This window comes from Solanum stenotomum, chromosome 7 (assembly GCF_019186545.1).
Source record: "Solanum stenotomum isolate F172 chromosome 7, ASM1918654v1, whole genome shotgun sequence".
NCBI classification, from domain to species: Eukaryota; Viridiplantae; Streptophyta; class Magnoliopsida; order Solanales; family Solanaceae; genus Solanum; species Solanum stenotomum.
The window spans coordinates 19,690,154-19,712,791 of record NC_064288.1 but is presented as its reverse complement, the minus strand read 5'-3'; the positions used below and the strand labels follow the sequence as shown (position 1 = coordinate 19,712,791).

General features: G+C 39.1%; 1 pseudogene; it reads left to right on the top strand.

The window, feature by feature from the left end:
• LOC125869725 (uncharacterized) overlaps nt 1-2,834 on the top strand; it is a 67,546-nt pseudogene extending 64,712 nt beyond the window's left edge.
• The last annotated feature ends 19,804 nt before the right edge of the window (nt 2,835-22,638 follow it).

Sequence of the window (22,638 nt, the reverse complement as noted above, 5' to 3'; positions counted from 1 at the left end):
TTTGGAGCCTGACACCCGTCCTATTTCTTTTCCACCTTACCGGATGGCTCCTGCAGAGCTCAGGGAGCTCAGTGCTCAGTTAGAGTATCTCTTAGGTAAGGGGTTTATCCGTCCGAGTGTGTCGCCTTGGGGTGCACCTGTTCTGTTTGTGAAGAAGACGAACGGGACTATGAGGATGTGTATTGACTATAGGCAACTAAACAAGGTGACGGTGAAGAACCGTTACCCCATGCCTCGTATTGATGATTTGTTTGATCAGCTTCAGGGTGCCGCCGTGTTTTCTAAGATTGATTTGAGGTCCGGGTACCATCAGCTGAGGATTCGGGCAACAGACATCCCTAAGACTGCATTTAGGACCCGTTATGGCCACTATGAGTTCCTTGTGATGTCTTTTGGGTTGACTAATGCCCCTGCTGCCTTCATGGACTTGATGACACGTGTGTTCAGGCCATAACTTGATTTATTTGTCATCGTCTTCATTTATGACATACTGGTATACTCGCGGAGCCGGAGTGAGCATGAGCAACATTTGAGGATAGTGCTCCAGACTTTGAGAGATCATCGGCTTTATGCCAAGTTCTCAAAGTGCGAGTTTTGCCTTGAGTCTGTAGCCTTCTTGCGGCACGTGGTGTCCAAGGAGGGTATTAGGGTTGATCCGGCGAAGATTGAGGCTATTCCTGATTGGCACAGGCCCACTTCAGTTACTGAGATTCGGAGCTTCGTCGGACTAGCAGGCTACTACAGACGCTTTGTTGAGGGCTTTTCTTCTATTGCAACCCCGTTGACTTGATTGACTCGTGTTGATGTTCCCTTTGTTTGGTCAGAGGAGTGTGGGGCGAGCTTTTTGAGGCTCAAGGAGTTATTGACCACCGCTCCTATATTGACACTTCTTGTTGAGGGTGAGGGCTTCACAGTTTATTGTGACGCATCCGGCGTTGGTTTGGGTTGTGTATTGATGCAGCAGGGCCAGGTTATTGCTTATGCATCGAGGCAGCTTAAGATCCATGAGCGCAACTACCCCACTCATGACTTGGAGTTAGCGGCGGTAGTTTTCGCGCTTAAGATTTGGAGGCACTACTTGTATGGAGTTCGACGTGAGATCTATACTGATCATAGGAGTCTTCAGTACATCATGAGCCAGAGGGACCTTAATTCGAGGCAGCGTCGTTGGATTGAGCTCCTGAAAGACTACGACCTCTCTATCATCCGGGCAAGGCGAATGTGGTAGCGGACGCCTTGAGTCGGAAGGCAGTGAGTATGGGTAGTCTAGCCTTCTTATCTGTTGAGCAGCGACCCTTAGCTTTGGACATTCAGTCCTTAGCTAATAGCATGGTTCGGCTGAATATCTCAGATTCTAGACGCGTCTTAGCCTTTATGGGAGTTCAGTCTTCTTTGCTTGATAGGATCTGTGGTTGCCAGTTTGAGGATGATACCTTAGTGGCCCTTAGAGATCGAGTGTTAGCGGGTGATGGTGGTCAGGCTACCTTAGATCCTGATGGAGTGTTGAAATTTGCCGGCCGCATCTGTGTTCCGAGAGTTGGAGATTTTATACAGTTGAAACTTTTGGAGGCCCATGAGTCTAGATACTCTATCCATCCGGGCACAGGGAAGATGTATCGTGATTTGAGGCAGCATTACTGGTGGAGTGGCATGAGGAGAGATATTGCTGACTTTGTTTCCCTTTGCTTGTGCTGCCAGCAGGTAAAGGCAGAGCACTTGAGGCCTGGTGGCGAGTTCCAGAAATTACCCATTCCAGAGTGGAAGTGGGAGCGTATCACTATGGACTTCGTTGTGGGGTTGCCTCGGACTTCTAGAGGTGTTGACAGCATTTGGGTCATCGTGGATCGATTGACCAAGTTAACACACTTCCTTCCTGTTCATACTACCTTCAGTGATGAGAGGTTGGCTCGTATCTATATTCGGAAGGTAGTTCGTCTTCATGGTGTGCCTGTTTCTATCATTTCAAATCGGGGTTCACAGTTCACTTCCAACTTTTTGAGGGCTTTTCAGGAGGAGTTAGGAACCCGTGTTCAACTTAGCACAGCATTTCACCCACAGACGGATGGTCAGTCAGAGCGTACTATTCAGGTCCTTGAGGATATGTTGCGGGCCTGTGTTATGGATTTTGGAGGTTAGTGGGACCAGTTCTTGCCTTTGGTCCGTTTGCGTACAACAACAGCTACCACTCTAGTATTCAGATGGCCCCGTTTGAGGACTTATATGGTAGGCGTTGTCGCTCTCCAGTTGGTTGGTTTGAGTCTACAGAGCCTAGGCCGCGTGGTACAAATTTGCTTTAGGAGGCCCCGGATCAAGTGAGGGTGATTCAGGATAGGCTCAGGACGGCGCAGAGTAGGCATCAGAGTTATGCTGATCAAAGGCGTCGACCTTTGAGATTCTCTTTTGGTGACCGGGTATTCCTCCATGTGTCGCCCATGAAGGGCGTGATGAGGTTTGGGAGGCGGGGCAAGCTTAGCCCCAAGTACATTGGGCCTTTTGAGATACTCCGGACAGTTGGGTAGGTTGCTTATGAGTTGGCCCTACCTCCAGCATTTTCGGCCATCCACCCAGTGTTTTATGTTTCGATGCTGCGGCGGTATGTTCCTGATGAGTCCCATGTGCTCCAGTATGATGCAGTCGAGTTGGATGATCGTTTGACATTTGTAGAGGAGCCAGTTGCCATTCTAGCCAGAGATGTGAGGAGATTGTGCTCGAGAGCCATTCCTGTGGTTAAGGTCCGTTGGAGGCATCGTCCAGTTGAGGAGGATACCTGGGAGACCGAGCAGGAGATGCGAGAGCAGTTTCCTGGCTTGTTTGAGCCTTCAGGTACTTCTTGATCCTTTCTTTCGCGGACGAAAGTCCTTTTTAGTAGTGGATATTGTAATGACCCTCTTGGTCATTTCTGTGTCTTGCATTCTGTGTGTCGTTTAGAGCGTTCCTATAGCGACCCCAAGTCATTTATGACTTGCTGGGACTGATAGTTCGGTCACCTGGTCGTTCGTTTGGTCTTGGTGCGAGTTTTTGTGTTTTGGAGCTTATGAACCTTGAACGATCATTTTTGATCAAAAGTTCAAGAAGATTACATCGGAATCCAATTCTGACGATTCCATCAGCTCCGGAAGGGTCATTTTAGGCTAGTAGCATGGTCGACATGACTCCCGAGGTTTTCAGTGTGAGTCGGTGCAATTAGGCGTTTTAACTTTAAGTTTAAGCCTAAGTTTGACTTTGGTCAACATTCTGAGTAAACGCGCTCGGATGAGAATTCCGTCAGCGTGGTTATCTCTTGTTTAGTTTCTACCCTCAGACCCATTTCTTGTTGTTCCGGGTTACAGGTTGGCTTACCTACTGGTGGGTTATATTAGGTGCCACCATGACTTGAGAAATCGGGTCGTGACAATTTCCTTAGGTTTGAAGGATAAGAACCCTTAAAATACATCTTAATGTAGAAACATATATATGTGGCTACATTTACTGTCTTTTATTTATACTTCCAGTTCTTCTTATGTCTTTTAATTACCATTGTAGTTTAAATTCGTGATATTGGATCTCATTGAGTCATGTGTTATGAACACATTTAATTTAGAGACACCAAAATGATTAGTCACCTAGTTTGTTAAAAGGAAACAATGCATAAGGGTCATTTAAAATTGGAAAATTGTATAAAAATAACAAACTATTAATTCAAATTAATTGTTATAACCACAATTTCATTTAATTGTAATGTGTAGCAAACACTTGTCATTCGCCTCTCTCCCAAGAGAATCTCCCGCTCCACTCTCCCTTGCCTCCCTCACTTTATATAAACACAAATGTATATATTGTGTTTGTGTTTATATAAAGCGAGAGAAAACTTTATATACAAATACAATACATATATTTTCGTCCAATACATTTATTATTATACAAATACAAATCTTTCCCGTATCAGTTCTCTTTTGTCTTTCTCTCATTCTTGATTTATACAAACACAAATTATACAAATTACAATCTATAATTTGTGTGATATAAAGTGTGTGTGTGAGAGAGAGAGAGAGAGAGAGATTTGATATACAAAAAATTTATTCCGATTCAATTGTATACAAATTCAAATTTTATGCAGATATACAAACACCATCATTGATACATACATATAATAGTTACATATATACAATTATCTAACAGATAGACATATACAATCGCTGCGCTTTTATACAAGCGAATGTCTGCCTGCGATTTATACAAATCTAATGCTCCATTAGCGCAATTATGCAAACTATGTCTATAACATACAAATATGATTTTTATGTTTACTAAACCTAATATTTACTCTTTAAAATTATCAAAAAAAAGAAAAGAAAATGGAAACCTGGGCATGTGATCTTGTTTGTATAGAGTCCAACAATGTTTTGTAGTCTTGTGGAGAATTAATTTAAAAGTATCATTGTTGCTCTTTTACTAATTATAATTTTCTCTAATGTTCATAAATTGTTGAGATCCTCAAAGATTGATCTTTTGGCTCTTTATTTAAATATGTGTACAGGTTATTAACTTTCCCCCCTCTATTGACTTAGAACTTTTCATGTGAAACTTATTATGTGAATGAGCAATCCTATAATGTGGATAACCACAAAATTGTTCAGCGCATTCTTTGTTGTTTAATTCCACAAGTTTTTTAAAGTGTTCGTAAGGCTAGTTTATGTTTATTGGGTTTAAAGTACTTGTACATTATATAATCGCATTCATTATATTTTACCCTTACATAAAAATAATACTAGTATTCGTATCCGCGCGTTGCGCAGTTAGTTTATAATGTAATTGTAAATACTGATTTAATGACAATATCAAAATTCGACCTACTATAAAATGATATTGTAAAATCTGCATTTGTTAGCATTTAACACCTTAACACGTTAAAATAGAATAGTTGTGAAAATAAATCAATATATAAGTTTATTTCATTGTCTCAATTTGATGAACATAATTTTTAGTATTATTTAACTTATTTATTTTTAAAATTATTTAAAGTCATAAATAATTCCCACAATTTTTATTATATTCTTTTTAGCATAATAAAGATATAAGAAAATTTAATTATTGTATTAAAATAAAATGTAATTAAAAAAGTCCTGCTATTATGATAATGTCAAGCATAAAACTAAGAAATTTTAATCACTTGAATGTCAAATTGTAGGCATGCCATTCAAAATTTTGAATTGTATCTTCTAATTTTCTAAAAATTATATATCAATTATATGATATTTTAATATTATATTTTACCAAAAAAATTATGTGGACTTTGTTGCTCACACTTTAAGCCTTCTAACCACTATCATAGTGATAAATAAGACTGTCCATATAACCAAGGGTGAAGACTGAGAAAGTGATAAAATGTAATTTTTTTGTTTTTAAAATATAAATAATTACCTAAAGTATGAAGATATCTCCATTTCTGAACCACCTCAAGTCTTTCATCATCCTTGTCACTATTCATATTGATTTTATTCTTGCAATATGAATAGTGATACATGTAATAAAATGAAGAATAAATAATAGTATATTTTAGAGAATTAATAAATGTAGCCTTCATCCGCTAGTCTTCCCGGTGCCACAATTATATATATCACCATCTACGTATCTTATTCATCAGTTGCACTCTATGAATATTGTTTTTCATATTGCTTTAACCTAATATTCCAAGAAAATGAGAACATTAACATTATAAGATTAAAATTGTTTTTTTTTTCTCCAACATTTTGAAAGAAATAAGAAATGAAAAAGCAAAGCAGACTGTGAATCGCTAAAAATAAAACTCAGTAGAAGTAAAATTATAAAATAATCAAAAAGAGTCATACGTACGACAAAAACTTGCCTCCATCTCTTTCATATAAATTATGAAGAATACTTACCTCTGGCTTCTCTCTTGCTCATCATTTAATTGTATATGTTCTAGAATTTCTTACTTAAGAAATGAAGTTACTTGCTCATCATTTAATTGCATATGTTCTAGACTTTCTTACTTAAGAAATGAAGTTGATTAACGTTAATGATTGACAGTGAGGAGGAAGTTATGAGAAGTGGGAGTACTTTTTTTGTGGTTTATAAGTTTTATTTTTTTCTTTCATAATTTTTAAATTAAAAATAAAAAACTGTTTTTGAGTAAATTTAGAATTCTGCAACTGTGGGAGTGAAGTTGATTGGAGTATCCTTTATTATAGGATTCAAAAGGTAATTTAACTGTGAGCTGTTTTTTTTTTTTTTTATATTTGTAAATTGCACTTTTTTTTCTTCAGATTTTTAATTAATTTTTATAATTATATATTCTATTTTTTGTGTTGTTGTTGTGGTCTTTTATGTTTGAAATTTATAATATTAAACTAATTTGGTAATTACAAATTTTATAATTGGTTTTGGTTAGTTAATTCTTCTTTGTTTTTTTTTTCTATTTTTTTTTTTAAAAAGTGCTTATCCCATAAATAATTTTTCATTCGAAATGTATGTAAAGTTTGATAAAATGTATTGGGTAGTTTAAATCAGTTGATTTAAATTTAAATAAAAATTAGTAAATATATTTTATTTTAAAAAGAAAGTACATGACATATTTTAGTTGGTTACTATTTTTTATATATATTGAAAGGAAATATATAAACGATAGAAGTTTCTAAAATAAAACCTTACGTAAAGTTTTTTAACACTTCAAGGAAGAACATGTTAACAAAAAATGTTGAAAAGACTGTTGATTCCACATATATATATTTTTAAGCCAAAGGATTAATTCCATAACAAATGGGAAAGTCTGTACATAGGCATGACCCAAAAGTGGTCATGATCCAAAATGAAAAGAGAAAACTAAAACATCAGAACTAGAAAGAAAACAAAACAAGACAAATAGCCAAGAATAGGAAAGTTCTAAGATCTCCGATGGAGCTACTCCATACATCCACACAAGAGGATCTACCCCTTATCGACTCTAGGAGTACACAATCATAGAGCTTGAGCAATTTTCATTAGGGTATCAAAAAATATCTTAGTGATACCATGAATTCGAACTCAGGGAAGACTTCTTCTGCTCACAATTAGTATGTCTCAGAGCTAGAGAAAAGGTATGATCCAAAGAACTCCTATCTTGGTACTAATCCTAATTGACGGACTTCCCCAGTTGTCCCTTCTCATTTTTTTTAGAATGACCAACGACGTGCTAATACTACTGCAGAGGGATCCAAAACAACATATACGTCCTCAGCTTCAGCTTATCACCCTGAATGTACGATAGTTTTGGATTTGCAATTGTTGTCAGGGTTGCCCGTGAATGTGTGTTACCATTTGGTTCTGATTGTTGCTGCTATTTGACCTTGTCTGCCCAAATTTTCTTCGATTTTGACACTTCTTAAATAGCATGTTTGGGACATTAGCCTTTTCCAACTGAATTATACTTTTTGCTTTATTTGGAATCCCTTGTATTGAGTTGAACTGAAATCTGTTTGTACCTGCAAAATTGAAAATATAGTTAGTGAAAAAATCCGCCAATTGATTTCCTTCTCTGAATGTGTGTGACACTATCACAAAGTGGTTACTCAATAGGAACTTGATTCTTTTAATCTCCTTCACGAATTCCCAAGGCACCTCCAATGTCCTTTCTACAATTTTCTTGAGGGTAAGAGAGTCAGTTGCCATCACAAATGGTACTAAATTATGATTTATATAGTGTTCAAGCCCTAGTCTCATCGCCATAGCCTCAGCTTTGAGGCTTGAGCTATCTGCAATTCTCTGAACTTCTGCAAAAACTAGTTCCCCTTAACAATTTCTAATACAAATTCCGCAAGCACTAGGCCCAGGGTTGCCTTTGCAGGCACCATCTGAATTACATTTGTAATATCACCTCTCTGGAAACTTCCACATGATAACTTGGTAAGATATACTAGGGGTGTATTCTTCAAAAGAACTTCACAATTATAGGCTATGTGTTTGGGATTTCCTGAATCCATTGGTATCTAAGTTTAGCCATCATCTATAGATTTTTGTTAATCTCCATATCCATAGCATGTCTAGACATTTTCCCACCATTTCTGATCTTGTTTCTCCTTTTCCATATTTGCCAGATGATAAACGCTGGTACTGCCGTATACATAGGTTTCAGTTTAACCACATAATCAGCTTTCCACCATTTAATTATCATGTCTTTGACTTGTAGAAATGGTCCTTCCACTCCCGCAGCACCTGCAAACTAGCTCCATATTTTGTTAGAGTCTGGACACTCCATGAATAAATGTTGAAAGGTTTCCTGTGCATTGCTGTTGCAGCAACAACAAATAACCTCTTATGCTACCTTAATCTTCAGCAAGACATCTCCAATAGGAATTCGTAACTTCTATAATCTCCACAGAAGGAAAGATACTTGAAAAGGAATACCCTTTTCCCATATGTTCATCATCAGCTCCTGAGGTTCTCTTCTTTCTCTGCTGAGTTCCCAAGCACTGCTGTAACACCCCGTATCCGGAACAGACCAAAAATTTAGATTTTGAGAAGTTACAGGTGCAACCCACGGTTGCCATCCACGGACCATAGGTCAGACCACAGCCCGTGCTGGTGGTCCGTGGTTCACCACTGCAACCCTTCCCCAGAACTCAGTCAAAAAAAATTTGGCTAAGTCTCGACTCACGGACAGACCCACGGTCCGTAGATCAGACCACGGTCCGTGGTCTGTGTCCGTGGATCAAGACCTTCTTTACCCAGCCTCTGACATGAACTACGGTCGACTAGCACGGATCGTCATTCGTTCCACGGTCCGTAGGTCTGACCGTTTATGAGGGTCAGCAGCCAGTTACTTGAAAAATTGTTGATGGATCAACTTCAGATAGTCATAACTTTTAGCACAAAATGAATTTATTGTCCCATGACCTATGGTTAGATAGATAATTGAATTATCTTTCCAACTCCACTGAGTTTGCTAAATTCCAACCTTCGAATAAAAAGTTATGCTCGTTTTAGTGAAGCCCTGTCGGGCAGACTCGACCTACGGATCCAATCGACGGTCGACGGACCGTCGATTGAATGACGGCCCGTCAATCCAGTCCGTCAGTCACTCCGACAACAGTTAATTCAGGGGTCTTTTGGTCTTTTCCTATTTTGTTTAACCCCCAAGATACATCGTTTAGACCCTAAATCATGAGATTTTAGTCAGTTTAAGCCTAGAAACATTACTAGAACTTACCTTAGTCAAAATAATTAATCAAAACATAGAAAATTATAATCAAGAGAGGAGAAAAAGGTCAAGAACCTTAGTTCAAGAATGCAATAAGGTTCCATCAGTTCCATCCCTAAAATCGAAAGATTTCTCTGTGGAATTCATTACCTGGTATGTGGGATTTCACTAGTGGGTTCCTTTCGCCCATTAGGTCCCAAGAATTCAGTCAGATTCTTGATTCCATGATTATGAACAGACCTAGGGTTTCTAGAATTATAGCAGATCATCATGAACAGATATTTAAATGTTCCAAATCAGATTATCATGTTATTGCACAGTTTATCGCATGAATTTCAGAACCCTAGCTATGTATTTCTTTAGTTCTTAAATTACACATGCTAGGTCAGATACTTCAGTATTCAGTTTTACATGCCTCAGTTTATGAATGCATCATTATCAGATTAATTATTGCATTCTCAGTTTGCATGTTCAGTTTCGAGCTATCCTGTATTTACAGAAATTCAGTCATAACAAGTTAACTACTTAATTCATTGGGAGTAGCATAATACCGAGTTGGACTAGGGTTCAGCGTACCCATATAGTCCCAGAACTACGAGCCACGTTGGTGTAAGTCCCCTCTGTGGGCAACATCAGTTTAGTGATCACGCCAGCATGCCTCTATACCTTTGACAGGGTTAGCTTGGGATCACTTGTGGTCCTAGGTCCTGTGTCCACGTCTCGGGGGTAGCTCGGGGCGTGACAAACTTTGTATCAGAGCATTACGTTTAAGAGTCCTAGGATGTCTGAAAAGCCGCACTAAGTAGAGTCCTTTTCATGGGTGTGAAGTGCACCAAATCTAATGAGAGGGAGGCTATAAAGTGTTTTAGGAAATCTTCAATTTCTTGATATTCTTATCGTGCGTTGGTATGATCTCCTTTCTAATCCGTTGTTACGCCCTTAAGATCATGCCTCGTCATAGAGCTTAGGCAAGGAATGCTAATGCACGCAATGCTAACGCAATTCCTCTAGTCCCAGATCAGGAAGTTTCGAATGAAGAGTTTTGGAATGCCAATTCAGCTTTTGGCTTAGGTATGACCAATGAGAACAATCAGCAAGTTCCAGTTCCTACTAATAAAAATGGTGGATCAGTGGCAGCTAGAGTTTGAGATTTTTATAAGGATGAATCCGCCTGAGTTTTAGGGTCACAAGTTGATGAAGACCCACAAAACTTCATTGATGAGGTCAAGAAAATCTTTGGAGTGATGCAAGTGACTAGTAATGGTAGGGTTGAGTTGGCATCCTACCAACTTAAGGATGTGGCTATCGTATGGTTCACTTAGTGGAAAGATTCAGGGGCTACTTTACCTCTTGTTACTCCTTACATAGCAGTCCAATTCAGTGTTAGTCCAGAAACTCTCTCAGAACCCTTTTCAGTCTCTACTCTAGTCAGTGACCCAATTATAGCTAAACGGGAATACAGAAATTGCCCTATCACAGTCTTTCAGAAAGTCACCTCAACAAATCTTGTAGAGTTAGAAATGGTAGACTTCGATGTCATTCTAGGCATAAATTGGTTACATTCATGTTATGCCTCAGTTGATTGTAGAACTAGGATTGTTCATTTTCAGTTTCCAGACGAACCAATCCTAGAATGGAAGGGTAGTAGCTTAGCGCCTATGGATCGATTCATTTCTTACCTTAAGGCCAGAAGGATGATCTCTAAGGGTTATCTCTATCATCTAGTTCGGGTTAAGGATTTTAGTTCTGAAACCGCAAACTTGAATCAGTTCCTGTAGTCAATGAGTTTCCAGAAGATCTTCCCGGAGTTGCTCCCGATAGGGAAATAGACTTTGGAATTGATCTCCATCCAGATACCCAGCCTAGCTCTATTCCTCCTTACAGAATGGCTCCAGCTGAGCTTAAGGAATTGAAAGAGCAGTTGAAAGACCTTCTAGATAAGGGCTTCATCAGACCTAGTATTTCACCATGGGGTGCACCAGTGTTGTTCGTAAAGAAGAAAGATGGTTCTCTCAGAATGTGCATTGCCTATAGGCAGTTGAATAAGGTCAGAATCAAGAATAAGTATCCCATCCCCAGGATTGATGACTTGTTTGACCAACTTCAGGGTGCTAGTCATTTCTCAAAGATAGACCTCAGATCAGGTTATCATCAACTTAGAGTCAGAGATAGTGACATTCCGAAGATAGCCTTCAGAACTCGGTATGGTCATTATGAATTTGTAATCATGTCATTTGGACTAACCAATGCTCCTGCAGCTTTCATGGATTTGATGAACAGAGTGTTCAAGTAGTACTTAAACTTGTTCATTATCATCTTTATTGATGATATTCTCATTTACTCTATGAATGAGGCATTTGAGAGTTGTTCTGTAAACTCTCAAAGATCGCCAGTTGTTTGCAAAATTTAACAAGTGCGAGTTTTTGTTACAATCAGTTACTTTCCTTGGGCATATTGTGTCTAGTTAAGAAATTCGAGTAGATTCCCAGAAGATAGAAGCAGTGAAACAATGGCCCAGACCTACCTCTGCTACAGCTATCAGAAGTTTCTTGGGTTTAGCACGTTATTACAGAGGGTTCGTGGAAGGATTTTCATCCATAGCCTCACCATTGACTAGGTTGACTCAGAAAAAGGTTAAGTTCCAATAGTCAGATGATTGTGAGAAAAACTTTGCAGAACTGAAAACTAGGTTGACTACAACACTTGTCTTGACTCTACCAGAGGGTTCAGATGGTTATGTGATCTATTGTGATGCATCCAGGGTCGGCATAGGTTGTGTGTTGATGCAGCAAGGTAAGGTTATAGCTTATGCTTCCAGACAACTTAAGGTACATGAGAAGAATTATCCAACTCATGATCTCGAGCTAGCAGCAGTGGTGTTTGCACTTAAGATTTGGAGACATTATTTATATGGTGTTCATGTAGATGTGTTCACAGACCATAAGAGCCTTCAGTATGTGTTCACCCAAAAAGAGTTGAATCTTTGCCAGAGAATATGGCTAGAGTTCCTCAAGGATTATGATATGAGTGTGCATTACTATCCTGGTAAGGCAAATGTAGTAGCAGATGCTCTTAGCAGACTATCTATGGGTAGTGTAGCACATGTTGAAGAAGAGAAGAAAGAATTAGCAAAAGATGTTCACAGACTTGCTCGCTTAGGAGTTCGTCTTATGAGCATATCCGTTGGTGGTGTAACAATTCAGAATGGGACAGAATCTTCTTTAGTAGTAGAAGTTAAGGAAAAGCAAGACAGTGATCCAATATTGCTAGAGCTTAAGGGTGCAGTCCAGAAGCAGACAGTGGAGGTATTCTCCTAAGGGGGGAGATGGTGTGCTTCGCTATCAGGGTCGATTATGTGTTCCTAATGTGGGTGAGTTGAGATACCATATTCTTGCAGAGGCCCATAACTCCAGATATTCTATTCATCCAGGTGCCACTAAGATGTACCGCAATCTGTGGGAAGTCTATTGGTGGAATGATATGAAAAGAGATATAACAGATTTTGTGGCTAAGTGCCCCAATTGCCAGCAAGTCAAGGTAGAACATCAGAAACTAGGAGGTATGACTCAAGAGATTTACATTCCTACTTGGAAGTGGGAAGTGATCAACATGGACTTCATCACAGGTTTACCTCATACTCGCAGACAGCATGACTCCATTTGGGTGATTGTTGATACGGTTACTAAGTCTTCTCGCTTTTTGGCGGTCAAGACTACAGATTCGACGGAGGATTACGCCAAGTTTTACATTAATGAGATTGTAAGGTTGCATGGGGTTCCTTTGTCTATCATCTCAGATAGAGGTCCTTAGTTTACCTCTCATTTCTGGAAGTCATTTCAGAAAGGTCTTGGTACTCAGGTTAATCTTAGCACATCATTTCATCCGCAGACGAATGGTTAGGCAGAGGGTACCATTCAGACCTTAGAAGACATGTTGAGAGCCTATGTGATCGACTTCAAGGGTAGTTGGGATGATCACCTTCCTCTTATTGAGTTCTCCTACAATAATAGTTATCATTCCAGCATTCATATGGCCTCTTATGAGGCATTGTATGGGCCTAGATGTAGATTTCCAGTTGGTTGGTTTGAAGTACGTGAAGCAGCCTTAATTGGACCAGATTCAGTTCTTGATGCTATGGAGAAATTGCAACTCATTAGAGATAGACTTAAGACTGCTCAGAGTCGCCAGAAGTCTTATGCAGATGTGAGAAGGAGGGAACTAGAGTTCCAAGTTGATGATTGGGTTTTCCTGAAAGTGTCACCTATGAAGGGGGGTGATGAGATTTGGCAAGAAAGGGAAGCTCAGTCCCAGATATGTACGCCCTTACCGAATCTTGAAAAGGATTGATAAAGTGGCTTATGAGTTAGAGTTGCCAACAGACTTACCAGCAGTGCATCCAGTCTTTCACATTTCTCTTTCGAAGAAGTGTGTGGGTGATCCAGCATCCATAGTGTCATAAGAGAGTGTGGTCGTGAAAGATAGCCTTTCTTATGAGGATGTACCAGTGAGATTGTCGATCGTCAGGTTAGAAGGTTGAGAAATAAAGAAGTTGCTTCAGTCAAGGTTTTGTGGAGCTGTCAATCTGTAGAGGGAGCTACTTGGGAAGCAGAAGCAACCATGAAGTCCAAGTATCCTCACCTCTTTCCTTCAGATTCCATTCCAGCTTGAGGTAATAGTTCCTCTTCATTTTTTCAGTCATTCATGCGTAAATTCAGTCTTAGAATCATGTTCCTTCAATTTGTACTTGCATTTTCAGCGTATTTGCATGTTCTTGGAACTCAGTTCAGTCAGAAATTCAGTCCTTAGTGTTTAGTGGTAGGGATTACAACCCCCTCCCTCTATTTCAGCTAGTTTAGTCTTCATTCGAGGACGAATGGTCCCAAGGGGGAGATAATGTAACACCCCATATCCGAAACAGACCAAAAATGTAGATTTTGAAAAGTTGCAGGTGCAACCCACGGACCGTAGGTCAGACCACTGCCCGTGCTGGTGGTCCATGGTTCACCACTGCAACCCTTCCCCAGAACTCAGTCAGTAAAAAATTGGCTAAGTCTCGACTCACGGACAGACCTATGGTCCGTAGATCAGACCACGGTCCGTGGTCTGTGTTCGTGGATCAAGACCTTCTTTACCCAACCTCTGACACGAACTACGTCGACCAGCACGGACCATCATTAGATCCACGGTCCGTAGGTCTGACCGTAGATGAGGGTCAGCAGCCAGTTAGCTGAAAAATTGTTGATGGATCAACTTCAAATGGTCATAACTTTTAGTACAAAATGAATTATGTGTCCCATGACCTATGGTTAGATAGATAATTGAATTATCTTTCGAACGCCACTGAGTTTGCTAAATTCCAACCTCCGAGTATAAAGTTATGCTCGTTTTAGTGAATCCCTATCGGGCAGACTCGACCAACGGATCCAATCGACGGACCGTCGATTGAATGACGGCCCATCAGTCCAGTCCGTCAGTCACTCCGACAACTGTTAATTCAGGGGTTTTTTGGTCTTTTCCTATTTTGTTTAACCCCCAAGATACATCGTTTCAACCCTAAATCATGAGATTTTAGTTAGTGTAAGCCTAGAAACATAACTAGAACGTACCTTAGTCAAAATCATTAATCAAAACATAGAAAATTAGAATCAAGAGAGGAGACAAAGGTCAAGAACCCTAGTTCAAGAACGCAACAAGGTTCCATCAGTTCCATCCCTAAAATCGAAAGATTTCTCTGTGGAATTCATCACCTGGTATGTGGGATTTCACTAGTGGGTTCCTTTCGCCCATTAGGTCCCTAGAATTCAGTCAGATTCTTGATTCCATGATTATGAACAGACCTAAGGTTTCTAGAATTATAGCAGATCATCATGAACTAGTTATTTAAATGTTCCAAATCAGATTATCATGTTATTGCACAGTTTATCGCATGAATTTTAGAACCCTAGCTATGTATTTCTTTAGTTCTTGAATTATACATGCTAGGTAAGATATTTCAGTATTCAGTTTTACATGCCTCAGTTTATGAATGCATCATTATCAGATTAATTGTTGCATTCTCAGTTTGCATGTTCAGTTTCGAGCTATCCAGTATTTACAGAAATTCAGTCATAACAAGTTAACTACTTAATTCATTGGGAGTAGCATAATACCGAGTTGGACTAGGGTTCAGCGTACCCATATAGTCCCAGAACTATGAGCCACGTTGGTGTAAGTCCCCTCTATGGGCAACATCAGTTTAGTGATCACGCCAGCATGCCTCTATACCTCTGGCAGGGTATATTGGGTCCTCTCGATGGGGCGTATACATCGGACTCCACATTTAGCTTGTGTGGTTTTATGTCGGTTATTAGTAGCTCCCACAGTTCGGTTAGACTCTTTTGCATTGACCATATTTTAGTACCGTCAGTATTCTGTCTCAGCATATTATAAATTTGGTCATTGCATCAATTAACTTAGTATTCAGTATTTTCAGTATCTATATCATGTCCAGATTATTTCATTGCTTTATTGCTTTGTTCAGTTATATGTTATTTCAGCTTTACTCTATCTTGCATGCTAAGTACCTTTCAAGTACTGACGCATACGTGCGCTACATCTTCTCGTGATGTAGGTTCAGGTTCTCAGCATCCATATCACGTTTAGATCGGTTCCCGATCTTCAGTTCAGCAGCATCTGTGGTGAGTCCTCATTCTTCAAGGACTACTGACATGCTTATCTTTATCGCTTTTAGTCTTTAGTTTCAGTTTTGCTAGTTCTAGTTGGGGCATGTCCCAACATTTATAGTCAGTTTAGAGGCTTATTTCAGACATAGTTAGATTCAGCTTAGTATTTTGAGTTTGATATTTCTTTTGTATGAAACTGTCAGATTTGATATATTCAATTATAGTATATGGTAATTCCCCATCTTTCCAGATTTATTTATGAATTAGCTTCCGCATCAGTTTATTATCTTTAGTATGCTCATGATCATGCCAACAGGGTTAGCTTGGGATCACTTGTGTTCCTAGGTCCCGTGTCCGCGTCTCGGGGGTAGCTCGGGGCGTGACAACTGCCTACAGAAAACTTTCATGTAGAGTTGGGTATCCACCATGGTTTATCCAATCTTCAAGTTCATGTACTGTCCCAATAGTTTGTTGCACATGACTACAGACTTCTTCATTAAAGAGCTCCATCATTACTTCATTATTCCAATTGCCTAGAATAAAAAACTAGCTCACTTTATCAAATGCCTCATTACAGTGATGATTCACAAGGAGGTAGTAGTGAAGGGTTCCTGGTTGAGTCCAACTGTCATACCAGATACTAGAGTGGCCACACTTAATCTCCCACCATATCTCTTGATAAATGCTATATCTAGCCAATAACATTTGTTTCCAGACTTGAGACCCTCCCTTCCATTCTACCATTTGAGGTATGTTCTTCTTGCAATACTTGTTCCATAGGAAGTTAGCCCAAATGGACTTTTTGGTCCTTAAATTCCACCATAGCATATAAAGCCTTGGAGACATCAAATAAAGGTCTAAATCCCAGTCCACCCTCTTCTTTGGGAAGACACATATTGGACCATGACACCCAGTGCTTTAATCTTTCTTCTTCTTTAAAGTTCTATAAAAACTTAGCAAAGGTTCTATGGAGATCCTTAATAACATATTTTGGGGGCATGGTTTCAGCTAATAAGTATATGGGCATGCTATGAAATACATGATTGATTAGGACATTTTTTCTTCCAAAGGACAACAATTTGCCTTTCCAAGCATGTAACTTATTCTGCACCTTTTACATTAGATTGGAAAAATGTTATTTCTTCTTCTTTTTTAGTCCAATTGGGCATCCCAAATAAATTAAGAGGAACTTACCTCTCTGAAGACCAGTGACTTTTTCAACCTCATGAACAGCAGCAATTGCAGCCTTGTTTTACATAAAGAAGAATTTTTTTTTTGTTGATTTTCTACTTGATTTTCCCTAATATTGTACCAACACATCCATTATTAGTTTTAGAGAAGTCATGTATGCATTCACAAATATGATAGTGTCATCAGCATAGGACAAATTATTTAGTTTGTCACTCCATTTGGGCATTCCAAAGCTCTTAAAATCATTATTATAGAGAAAGTGATCAAGAGCCTTAGACAATACTGCAATAGATAAAATGAATGGAGAAGGGGATATAGGATCTCCTTGTTTAACTCCCGTAGTGGAGTGAAAAAATCCTTCAGCATTTCCATTAATTAATATAGAGTACCAACTATTAGCCACAAGCCTCCAGATTTTGTCCACCACCAGTCCATCAAAACCCCTCTTCTCTAACACCTTAATTAAGTAGTTGCAATCCACTTTGTCATAAGCCTTATCCATATCAAGCTTCAGGACCACATTGGCTGGTTTACCTCTCTTTCTGATATCAATAATGATTTCCTCAGCTAGCACTATATTCTCAGTAATGTTTCTTCCCTTCACAAACCCAGATTCGTTATGAGAAATAATATTAGGCAGAAGATCCTCTATCCTATCATGTAGAAGTGTGGAGATCACTTTATTTATGAAATTGCTCAAACTATTTGGCCTTAAGTCAAAAAAGTTCTGGACAACGTCGTTTTTAGGCACTAAGACCAAATTAATGTGTAATTGATTTTGATAAAGTAGATCCCTAAAAGAATACATGCATCACCTCAATTATGTCTCTACCCACAATATCCCAACAAGTCTAAAAGAAGTGGCCTGATAATCCATCAGGATTACATAAACTATCCCCATTTAGCTCCAGGACTACCTTCTTAACTTCTTCATCAGTAGGAAAAATATATAACTTGTTGTTTACCTCTTCAGTATTGATAGGTTGGAAATGTTGCAACAAAGACGGTTCATCAGAACATGATACCCCTGAAAACTGTTGTGTGAAAAAACTCAACGCTTCTTCTGCAATTTGCTCATCTCCTTCAGCCCAAGTGTCATCAGATCTCTTAATTCATTTCAAGTGCAATCTCTTTCGTCTTCCTTCAACTAGACAATGAAAGAATTTGGTTTTTTTGTCTTCTTCAGTAAACCATTAAATGTTAGCCTTTTGTCTCCAAAATTCCTCCTTATAATGAATGTATTTTTTAAGCTCGGCTTGAGACTTTTGCAGCATTATAATGTTGAGGGTAATTGGGGTCTCCTAAAACATATCCTTTTTTATTCTAACAAGTTATTCTTTGATAATCATCTGCTAAAAGATGTCACCAAATTTGTCTCTGCTCCACCTGGACAGTGTGTCACACCCCGAGACTACCCCCGAGATGCGGACACGGGACCTAGGACCACAAGTGATCCCAAGCTAACCCTGCTGGCATGATCATGAGCATACTACAAATAAGTTGAATAATAAACTGATGCGGAAGCTATAATCATAAATAAGATGAAAAAAATGGGGAATACCCTTATAGAGATATATGAAAACTGATGAGTTTAATACAACGAAGATATTAACTCAATTCTAAGCTAAATCTAACTATATCTGAAAATAGCCTCTAGCTGATTAGAAATGCTGGGACAGGCCACAACTAAGTCTAGCAAAATTGAAACTAAAGGACTAAAAATACTGAAAAGAAAATCATGACTATTGTCCTCGAAGAATGAGGACTCACCATTGATTCTGCTGAACAGAAGATTGGGAACCGATCTAAGCATGATCTGGATGCTGAGAACCTAAACCTACATCACGAGAAGATGTAGCGCAGAGTATGCATTAGTACTTGAAAGTTACTGAGCATGCAGGATTGAATAACAGTGAAATAAACATATAACTGAATGAGCAATAAAGCAAGAGCATAATCTGAACAAGATAAAGATACTGAATACTGAGCTAACTGAATGAAATGACCAAATTTATAACATGCTGAAATTGAATACTGACTGTACTGTAAATGAGGTTAATGCAATAGAATGTGAGTGAAGTGTGAGAGCTACTAATAACCGACAATAAAACTACATGAGCTAAATGTGGAGTCCGATGTATACGCCCCATCGAGAGGACCCAATATACCCGGCCAAAGGTATAGAGGCATGACTGGTGCGATCACTAATTGATATTGCCCACAGAGGGGACTTACACCTATGTGGCTCATAGTTCTGGGACTATATGGGTACGTTAAACCCTAGTCCAACTCAGTATCATGCTACTCCTAATAGATTAAGTGGTTAACACATTATGACTGAGTTTCTATATATAATAGATAGCTCAAAACTGAACATCCAATCTGAGAATGTAACAATTAATCTGATAATGATGCATTCATAAACTGAGGCATGTATAACTAAATACATTATGACTGAAATACTGAATAGCTCTTAATACTGACATGTAGATTCTCATACTACAAAACTCCTTCTTAGAAAACAATTCAAAATCATATTATACTATGATCATTGTTGACTTGGGAAGTCATATTGCATAAACATTGATGGTATATCTAGATACCATACTGTTCAAACATTGATGACCTACTCGATTGTCATACTAATCATGTTTTAGAAGCTCTTTCTCAAAATTCATCTTAACTTTCTCTAAAACTCAGTTTAAAACTCAAGTGTTGTCTTAAAACAAATCTTCTCAAGATTTATAACTCAACATAGGGTTTATGCTGAAATATACTGATAATGTGGCATTCAAAACTGGAGTATGTATATCTGAATAACTAAATTATCTGACCTAGCATGTGTAATTCAATAACCAAAGAAATACATCGCTAGGGTTCTGAAATTCATGCAATAAACTGAGTACAAACATGATAGTCTGATTTGGGACATATTCATAAGTAATTCATGATAATCTACTGAAATTATAGAAACCCTAGGTCTGTTCATAGTAAGAGAATCAAGAAACTGACTGAATTCTAGGGACCTAATGGGATAAGGGAACCTACTAGTGAAATCTCACATACCTGGTGACAAATTCCACGAAGAAATCCTTCGATTTCAGGGATGTAACTAAAGGAAACTTGATGCGTTCTTGATCTCTTTCTCCTCTTAGCGTTCTAATTTTTTTAATCTTGAAGAATGATCTGACTTAGGTAACTTCTAGTTATGTTTGTAGGCTTAAATTGACTAAAACCTCATAATTTATGGTCTAAACGAGGTGGCTTAGGGGTCCAAAGAAATAGGAAAAGACCAAAAGACCACCCTTGACTTAACTTCTGTCGGAGTGATCGACGGACGGGACCTACGGGCCGTAGGTCAATATACGGTCCATAGATTGGGGTCGTAGGTCAAGTCTGCCTGATAGGGTTTCACTAAAACAAGCATAACTTTTTACTCGGAGGTCAGATTTTAGCAAACTTGGTGGAGTTGGAAAGAGCATTCTATTATCTATTATATCATAGGTCACGAGACACATAATTCCTTTTGTGCTAAGAGTTATGACCATTTGAAGTTGACCCACTCAAGAATTTTCCTCTAACTGGCTACTGACCCTCACCTACTGTTAGATCTATGGACCGTGGATTGAACAACGGTCCATGCTGGTCGACCGTCATTTGCGTCAGAGGCTGGGTAAAGGGGCCCTCGATCTAAGGACATTGACCACGGACTGTGGTCTGACCTACGGACCGTAGGTCTATCTGTGGGTCAAATCTTAGCCGATTTTTTGAGCTGGGTTTGGGGAGGGTTTGCAGTGGCGAACCAAAGACCACCAGCACGGGTTGTGGTCTGACCTACAATTGGTGGATGGCAACCGCGGGTTGCACTTGTAACTTCTCAAAATCTGCATTTTTGGTCTATTTCGGATTTTAGGTGTTACATTATCTCCCCCTTGGGACCATTCATCCTCGAATGAAGACTAAACTAGCTAAAATGGAGGGGGAGGGCTGCAATCCGTACCACTAAACACTGAGAACTGAATTTCTGACTGTACTTATTTCCAAGAACATGCAAATACGGTAAAAATGCAAGTACAAACTGAAGGAACATTATTCTAAGACTGAATATGTGCAAGAATGACTGAAAAACTAATGAGGAACTATTACCTCAAGCTGGAGTGGAATCGGAAGGAAAGATGTGAGGGTACTTGGACTTCATGGCTGCTTCTGCTTCCCAAGTAGCTCCATCTACGTACTGACTCCTCCACAAAACCTTGACTGAAGTTACTTCTTTGTTTCTCAACCTTCGAACTTTACGATCAAGGATTTCAACTGGTACCTCTTCATAAGTGAGACTATCTTGCACAACCAGACTTTCTAAAGGTACAATAGATGCTGCATCACCCACACACTTCTTCAATAGCGAAATGTGAAAAATTGGATGCACTACTACTAGTTCAGTTGGCTACTCTAACTCATACGCCACTCTACCAATCCATTTAAAGATCTTGTAAGGGCCTACATATCTAGGACTGAGCTTCCCTTTCTTGCCAAATCTCATCACCCCTTTCATAGGCGACACTTTTAGAAAAACCCAATCATCAACTTGGAACTCTAGTTCCCTTCTTCTTATATCTGCATAAGATTTCTGGCGACTCTGGGCTGTCTTAAGTCTATCTCTAATGAGTGGCACTTTCTCCATTGCTTCATGAACTGGATCTGGCCTTCTCAAGGCTGCTTCACCTACTCATCCACCTAAGGAACACATAAGCGACCATCTCCCCCTTGGGAGAAAACCTTTACTTTCTGCTGTTGAATTGCACCTTCTGACTGAAATAATATAGGATCATTGCCCTGTTTCCCTTAACTTCTGCTACCAGTGAAGGTTATGATCTATTCTAGACTATCACACCACCATATGATGTGTTAGTAAGAATTACTTCTAAGAGATCTACCCGATGAACATCTTTTTGTACTTCATTCCCTTTTTTCCTCAATATGTGCTACACCACCCTCTAGATTCATCTCTTTTTGGCCTTAAGGTAAGAGATAATCGACATATAGGCACTGAGCTACTATCCTTCTATTCTAATACTAGCTCGTTTGGAAATTGGAATTGAACAACCCGAATTCTACAATCAAGTGATGCATGATTGAACTGAAACCAATCCATGCCTAGAAATATATCGAAATCTACCATTTCTAAGACTACAAGATCTGCTGAGGTGACATTCTGAGATATTGAGATGGGGCAATTTCTGTACACACATCTAGCTATAACTAGGTCACCAACTAGGGTAGAGAGTGGGAAGGGTTCTGAAGGAGTTTCTAGACTAACGCCTAAGATTACTACTATAAAGATAGTTAGAAAGGTAAGGGTAGCCCTTGGATCTAACACTACAAAAACATCTAAAAAAGGACTCGAAACGTACCAGTGATCACATCAGGAGAATCTTCCTGGTCCTGGTGAGCCTAGAGAGCTTAAAGCATGTCTTGGCGCTGACTGAGCCCTACTATTGTGACCTTCTTGCCCCTTCCTGGCAGAAGGGCAATTCTTCACCCTATGACCAGACTGACCACACCCAAAGAATCCTTCCTTGCCTGCAAGACACTTGCCGGGATGGTTCTTAC